The sequence below is a fragment of the Tasmannia lanceolata genome, unplaced genomic scaffold (genome assembly GCF_043159265.1).
Source record: "Tasmannia lanceolata isolate RefF3 unplaced genomic scaffold, GAP_Taslan_0.1 ptg000006l, whole genome shotgun sequence".
NCBI lineage: Eukaryota > Viridiplantae > Streptophyta > Magnoliopsida > Canellales > Winteraceae > Tasmannia > Tasmannia lanceolata.
The window spans coordinates 38,761,558-38,768,262 of record NW_027518683.1 but is presented as its reverse complement, the minus strand read 5'-3'; the positions used below and the strand labels follow the sequence as shown (position 1 = coordinate 38,768,262).

General features: G+C 39.4%; 1 long non-coding RNA gene across 1 annotated transcript; it reads left to right on the top strand.

The window, feature by feature from the left end:
* Positions 1 to 3,887: 3,887 nt before the first annotated feature.
* Positions 3,888 to 5,866, top strand: LOC143878589 (uncharacterized). Its single transcript, XR_013251029.1, has 2 exons — positions 3,888 to 4,255; positions 5,234 to 5,866. It is a non-coding gene; the product is annotated as an uncharacterized LOC143878589 (long non-coding RNA).
* Positions 5,867 to 6,705: the final 839 nt, after the last annotated feature.

Below are 6,705 nucleotides of genomic sequence, written 5' to 3'. Positions count from 1 at the left end.
TAAAGCAACCTACATTTTCTACTTGGAAAAATGCCCAATTTAGAGTTTTCTAAATGTTCGAGAATATCAAAAAATATTCCCCACATTGTTTGGTTTCTATTTTGAAAAAAGCAAACTAGCTTGTTTCCAAATTGGAAGCTCCCAATTTTGACTAGTTCCTTTGTTTTTTAAGAATTCTCTAGAAACTTTGGATTGTGTAAAAGGCAATTCAAATCTCTATAAATATAAGACAAATGAATAGAGTTTTCTACAGCTCTTTCATAATCCATGTACTGAAAATTGTAAGAGACACACAAGAAAATTCGTCATCTTTGTTCTCTTTCTTTATTCATAACTAGTTTTGAGTTTCTGAACTCAAAGGCATTCATCCAACTGATCTCCATTGTTCTAAACAATAATTCTCATATCTCCCTGCTCCCTAGGATCTATGAATCCATAAGCATGGGTTTCCTACTTTGCTTCCTAAGGAACGTGTTAATAACAACTAACATATCACACATATTTAACTTTTAATAACCATAAATGTCATGAAAAAATAAAACCTTTATTGATTAACATGAAAAATATAATGGGTTTTAGGGCACCTACTTTAACAATAATCCATTCCCTAGTTTGCTCTGATGCCACTTGTTAGAAAGGTTGAAAAACCCCGAGCATAATCGCTACACGTAGCGAAAGAATAAACCGTGTAGAACAAAAATCTTTGAGTAGTTTGCACAAAGCTTTGGGGACCACGCTCAGTTTCACTATTACCTTTCACCCTTAGAGAAATGGCCCGTTAGAATGGATGACTCAGATTCTAAAAGATATGATCAAGGCTTGTGCTATTGACTTGAAGGTTGCTTGGTATCATCACCTTCCCTTAGTCAAGTTACAATAACAGTTATCATGCTAGTATACAAATAGTACTGTATTGAAAACGTGCAGATCCCCGATATGCTAAGATTACATGGGAGAGAGAGGAGGCTTTTAGGCCCTGAAATGGTTCAGTAGATGGTCTATAAGATATATTTTATCAATAATGCCTCCATGTAGTACAGAGTCGGCAAAAGAGATATACTGATGTGACAAGAGGGTAACTAGAATTCCAGATCAGAGACAGTGTTTCTTTAGGGTATCCACTACCAGAGGTGTGATGCTGTTTGGAACCAATGGAAAGCTTAGTCCAAGTTACATGGGACCTTTTGAGAAACTAGAAAGGGTGGTGGAAGTGGCAGACAAGCTTGCATTGGCACCACCCTTGGAGGATGTTCATAATGTGTTCCATATGTCTATGTTGTGAAGGTATGTGCCAGACCTGAACCACGTTATTGAGCTAGCACCTTTTCAAATAAGGGAAGACTTGACTTACAACAAGCAATTAATTCGTATCATTGATTTGAAGGACCAAGTGTTGAGGCGACAAACCATTCCCTATGTGAAAGAAAAGTGGCATAATCACACAGAACGTGAGGCCACATGGGAGCAAGAGGAAAAGATGAGAAACATACTCTTACCTCTTCGAGGATCCGGGTATATGTCGTGTGTTGAATTTCGAGGATAAAATTTTCGTAAGGAGGGGAGAATGAAATGTACCACATCTGTAAATTTGTTTTAAACAGAGGGTATTTTTTTCGAAAGTTAAAACCTAGATTAAGGATTCTTAACATGGAGTGTAAATAGAAATGTTAGGTTAATTTTCTCTAGGAGAAACTGTAATCCAAAGAGGAGAGGTTACAGTTTTGAACACCGGAGAGATCCACCTGAGGTAAGAGAAATGTAAGGAGTTCAGTTTTGACACTTTTATTTTTTATTTTATATAGTTTAGGGTTTAAATTGGTTTTTTTCCTTCATTTTCGTTGTCCGGCGAAGTTTCAGTGAAATTCCAACAAGTTTGTTGATCTCTATGGATACCTCTCGTCACGAGCTTTCCAACAAGACTACCTCTCAATTTCGTCAAGAAACGAAGAAGTTAAATGCCTTCAAAATTTGTGAAAAATTGGAAGAAAATCACCCTCAGGAGAAATCTCCCATTCGTTGGGAATGGTCTATCGAGTCTTTGTTCCATCGACCGAATAGGTCACTCAATCGACCAAAGTTTTATTTTTAATTTCAGGTTCAATCGAACGAACAATGGGACGGTCGACCGACCATTAGGTACTTGAAATTTTTATTTTTGGTTTCGGTTGACCGAGACAGGGGTTGGTCGACCGAACCTGAGTCTACACTGGTGACATTTTAGCCCATTTCGGGCGTTGTGCATAGCACCTTTTTCATTCAATAATGATGTTTATGCTTACTAAGATACACTTCTAACTGTTAGTAATTCAATGATTGGTAATCGAATTGCGGACTCCGAATAATGTTGGGTTTTCGTTCAAGGTAAGTAATATAATATTGCTTTAGTGTCTTTTGCACCAAAAACACAATATGGCATTATTGCTTATGAAACAATGTAAGGCTAGCTCATGAATCACTGGTTCCTGGTTCAAATGTTGCTGCATCCAGTTTCGGAGCCATAGATGTTCCTAGTCCGGGCTCTGTGGATGGCAATAAGAGAAATCCTGGTTATTCACAGCATTAGGGAGGGGATGGAGGTTTCTTTTAAAAAATGTTTGGGTCCTAGCCTACCCATATTCTGCCACTAATTGAAGAGCTGTAATTATCAAAAAACTTCATTCCAGCCCTTCAACATGAACTTCCTAATTCTATCCTTCATGACTGAACTGAGTGAAATTTGATCAATAGCCCCTTCGATAAAAATTTGTGTCTAGCATGCTTTTGTACTTTGGCTGTTGTGTGTTTATGCTTTGTTCCATGTGAGACTCTGAGTTGGCCCTCTGTCAATTTCTTGTGTTAAATTTATCTTCGTGATTATCGTTATGTTCGATTGTGAGCACTTCTTGTGGAGGCTTAGGTGTGATATGGATCTCGCAAATGGGAATTGTGAATGAACAAGTTCCGACATCGATGATTTTGGGTTAGCGAGTCTTTTGTGACCACAATACTATGTGGTATGTTTCTTCCACGGCCACAGTACTCTATGGTTTGTTTCTTTGGGACCACAGTATTCTGTGGTATGTTATGTTATGGACTAAGCCCTGCCCTAAAGTGATTAAGTTTCGGTAATTGATTATACATGATCTCTTTGGTTTTTCAATAAATATGAATCATTGATAATTCCGTGTTCGGTATCCCTACATTACACTATGTTCTAAGTTCTTTCGTTGTAGTACAAAAGAGATACTCTTATGAATATAAGCTAGGCCCCTCATTTTATGTTTCGATTTCACATTCATCCCCTCATTTTATGTTTCGATTTCCCACTAACCCTCTTGTTTAAGCATTCTGTTATCTTGGCATGGTTAGACCCAGCTAGAGTAACACTTTATTATTTGTTGAGCATTGCGGTCACCCATTGATTACATTTTTCAGATCCATTGACTTGATTCTCATGAAGTTTTAAGGGAGCGGGAGCATAAAATTTCGTTTGTGAGTATTGGTTTTTAAACCACGGTGATGAACATTAATGGTTTATGTTTAATGTTGGGGCTAGAGTGAGACCTCGGCAATTTTTTTTTATTCATTTTCTTCAAACATTTCCAGCTTCTCGAGGATGATCCTATAAGGACCAAATGGGGTTCTCTCATAGTAACATAGTTTTCTTCTACATGCTACTACTCTTCACCAAATCACCCTCATCAAGGATAAGAGGTGGAGGTTCCTTGCCTGGTGATCTAACATCAAAGGCTGTGTTGGTGGACAAGTTCTCAGACATAGGATGTCCAAAGTTTTCCCCCATTGTTTATTCATCATTTTTTTGCTCTCAAATAATTCCTCTAATTTGTACTACATGGCTGCAAGCGTCTCCTCTATCTTTGAATGATGTTGGTGGGATGTGATCTTGAGGCTCAACAGTTGACAAAGGAATGAAGAAATAGAGGCTTCGTCTTCCAATGGCTGACAAGGAAAACGGAATGATCCTCTCATCTAGGACAGTTCAAAGGATTGAGTTCCTCTCCCTTGGAGCTACGGTGGACCAAACAATTTCCTCTTTATCATGGGTATAGGAAAACAGAGATGAAGCAGGCAGAAACTGATCAGGTTTGTTGACTAGATGGCCAGAGTTGAGGGGGTAATGATCCAGAAGGATAGCGATCGCCTAACAGGTGATCACAATGTTGGGGTCGCATTACCACAACCACGAAGAGTTCACTATAATGGGTCCCTGGCACAACAGGCGTAGATGGGATCTGAGTAGGAGGGATTGCGAACAGTAAGTACCTAGATTTACATGTTTGGGATGATGCATAATAATGTGTTTGTGACTTACAATGTGCAAACATGAAGAGATTTAGGCCAAAATATTGTGGGACCCACCATTTACACCTTGTTTTGATAGTGTGGGTCCCACCAACTCCACTCAAGCCCTACAACAGGTGGGACCCACCATTTTAGCTTAGGTTTTGATGGGTGGCCCCATGCATATATAGGGTGAGGCCCGCCCTTTTAATTCTCATGTTTCGATGGGGTGAGGCCCCTTATTTTAGACCCTACATAACATGGGCAAGAAACTGTGATAAGTTTCAAGTTTATGCTTTCATCTAATATATCCAATTGAAACCTAGGGGGGGAAATGGTCGTGATATTGTTGCTATTGTATCCTTGTAGTAGAGGGGATTTGTTAGGGACTATTGCAGAAGGCTTTTTGCGACTGGGCTGATGCATGTGAGAGCAGCCACACAGGCTCAGATTTTATCTTATTCATTTAATTCACCGGAGGTGGCTGCTCTCACATGCAACAGCCCAGCTGCAAAATGCCTTCTGTGATGGTCCCTAGCAAAACCACATCTTGTCTCCGGACCACATTTTGTATCAGGTGAGAGAAAAACCAATTTGGTAGCATTAAGAGTGAATCTGATCCTAATACTTGAAACAACCGCTTGTTTGTTAATTATATTATACCATATTATGTCCTATCAGCCTACGGAGACGATTTCCTCACTCTGTTGTTTTGATAAAGACACCTCTCTTTAATTTCCACTTTTACGTTTGATTCCATCATATGTCGATAGCTTTGGAATTTTTGAAAGGTAAGCCAAAGACAGGGATATCATTATTAAAATAAGAGAATGAGAATATCATCTTCCTAACTATTATATAATACATCATTTGATAAGCCTAGGAAAACTCGATCCTAGCTAGCTGAAAAATGGGGGCCTCTTTGACATGCTTATGCCCTGAGACTTCACAGGTGAAAGTCTTTCTAATGAAAGAAAATGGAGATTCAATTAAATTCAAGCAAAGGGTCCTCGTAAAAGAAGTGTTGAGCTCCTATTCAGGCTACAAGATAATACGTTGTGGGCCGAGCCGATCGGTCTTGCTGGATTCCGACAAGCTCGAGACCAATAGCCTATACTTCCTCGTGCCGGAGGAGCTTACTGGGTGCGATGACACCTATGAGAAGTTCAGGAGAGTGGCGAACTCAAAAGGTTTTCTGCCAAAAAATCAGACGAAGGAGAATAACAAGCCAGATTTCGAACTGATCAACGGGCCATTAGTTGTGGGCCAGTACTTCTTGGTTGAAAACTCGTACATAAAGAAGTCACAGTGGAAGCCCGGGTTGCAAACCATACCGGAAATCGTATCACCTCGTCTGAGTGTCTATGTGATTGAGTCCTCTCCTGCCGGCGCGCTTAAGGACTAGTTATGAGCTTGCTCTCTCTTTTTTTTTTGTTTCTCCTATCATGTGGAATTTATGGATTAATCATATCCTAAGCTTCCAATGTTGTTAAGAAAAAGGGGAAAACCTCAAATTACTTTCATATGGGACCTTTATAACAAATGTTGGTCATCCAATATGCAATCAATCTATTACGTCCCCTGATCTGTGGGTGGTACCCTCGTCGTTAATTTCTTTTGTCTACAAAAAGTAAAGGGATTTTTGTATGCAGTAGTTCACAAAAGGCATGTTTGGATATAAGGAAATGAAAATTATGGAAAATAATATTTTCCTGAAAACTTTTTTTTTTTAATTTTTATTTTGGACTTTCTTTTTCTATGATTTGGTTCCCATCAAGTTGTACCCAAATTCGTATAACTCTGGATTCCGTCACCAAATATATTTGGCAACGGTTAAGGTTCGGTTGTTGTTTTTCTATTTTTTTTATTTTTTATTTTTAAATAAATATTTTTGTGAAAGACATAATCGGCGCCAGAAAAAAATAACCTTAGCTATAAAAGACATATAGCGACTAGCGATGGATTAATTTCTCGCGACAAGGTGTTTTTCTTGTAGTGAATCTATAGTGAAAATCCCCATTATCGCCAAGATCAAGTTCGCCTGGGAAACAGGCCTGCAACCAAAGAAATAAAAAAACAATCTATAACGGAGGTTCTAGAATCAGAAAACCATGTGTGGCATTGTTGCTGCTTGAATCCGTCTCGAGTCGAAGGATCCTCCTTGGGTCCAACAGGGGCAAGGACCTTGAATCCGTCTCGATCGAAGGATCCTCGCCGAGTCCAACGTGGGCAAGGAACCAGTCGACAGGGCCATCTGCATACAGGAAAATGTTAGGAATGCTCGGAGCCGTGTCTCCGGGTAAACCCACTCAAGTCAGTAGAGGCAATTGATGGAGTAAAGCGTCAAGAAAATGTTAGAGCTCTCCCGTGTTGTGTCTGGGTTTCCTTTTTTATTTGTTGGAGTTATGTGCCTCACGAGGTAAG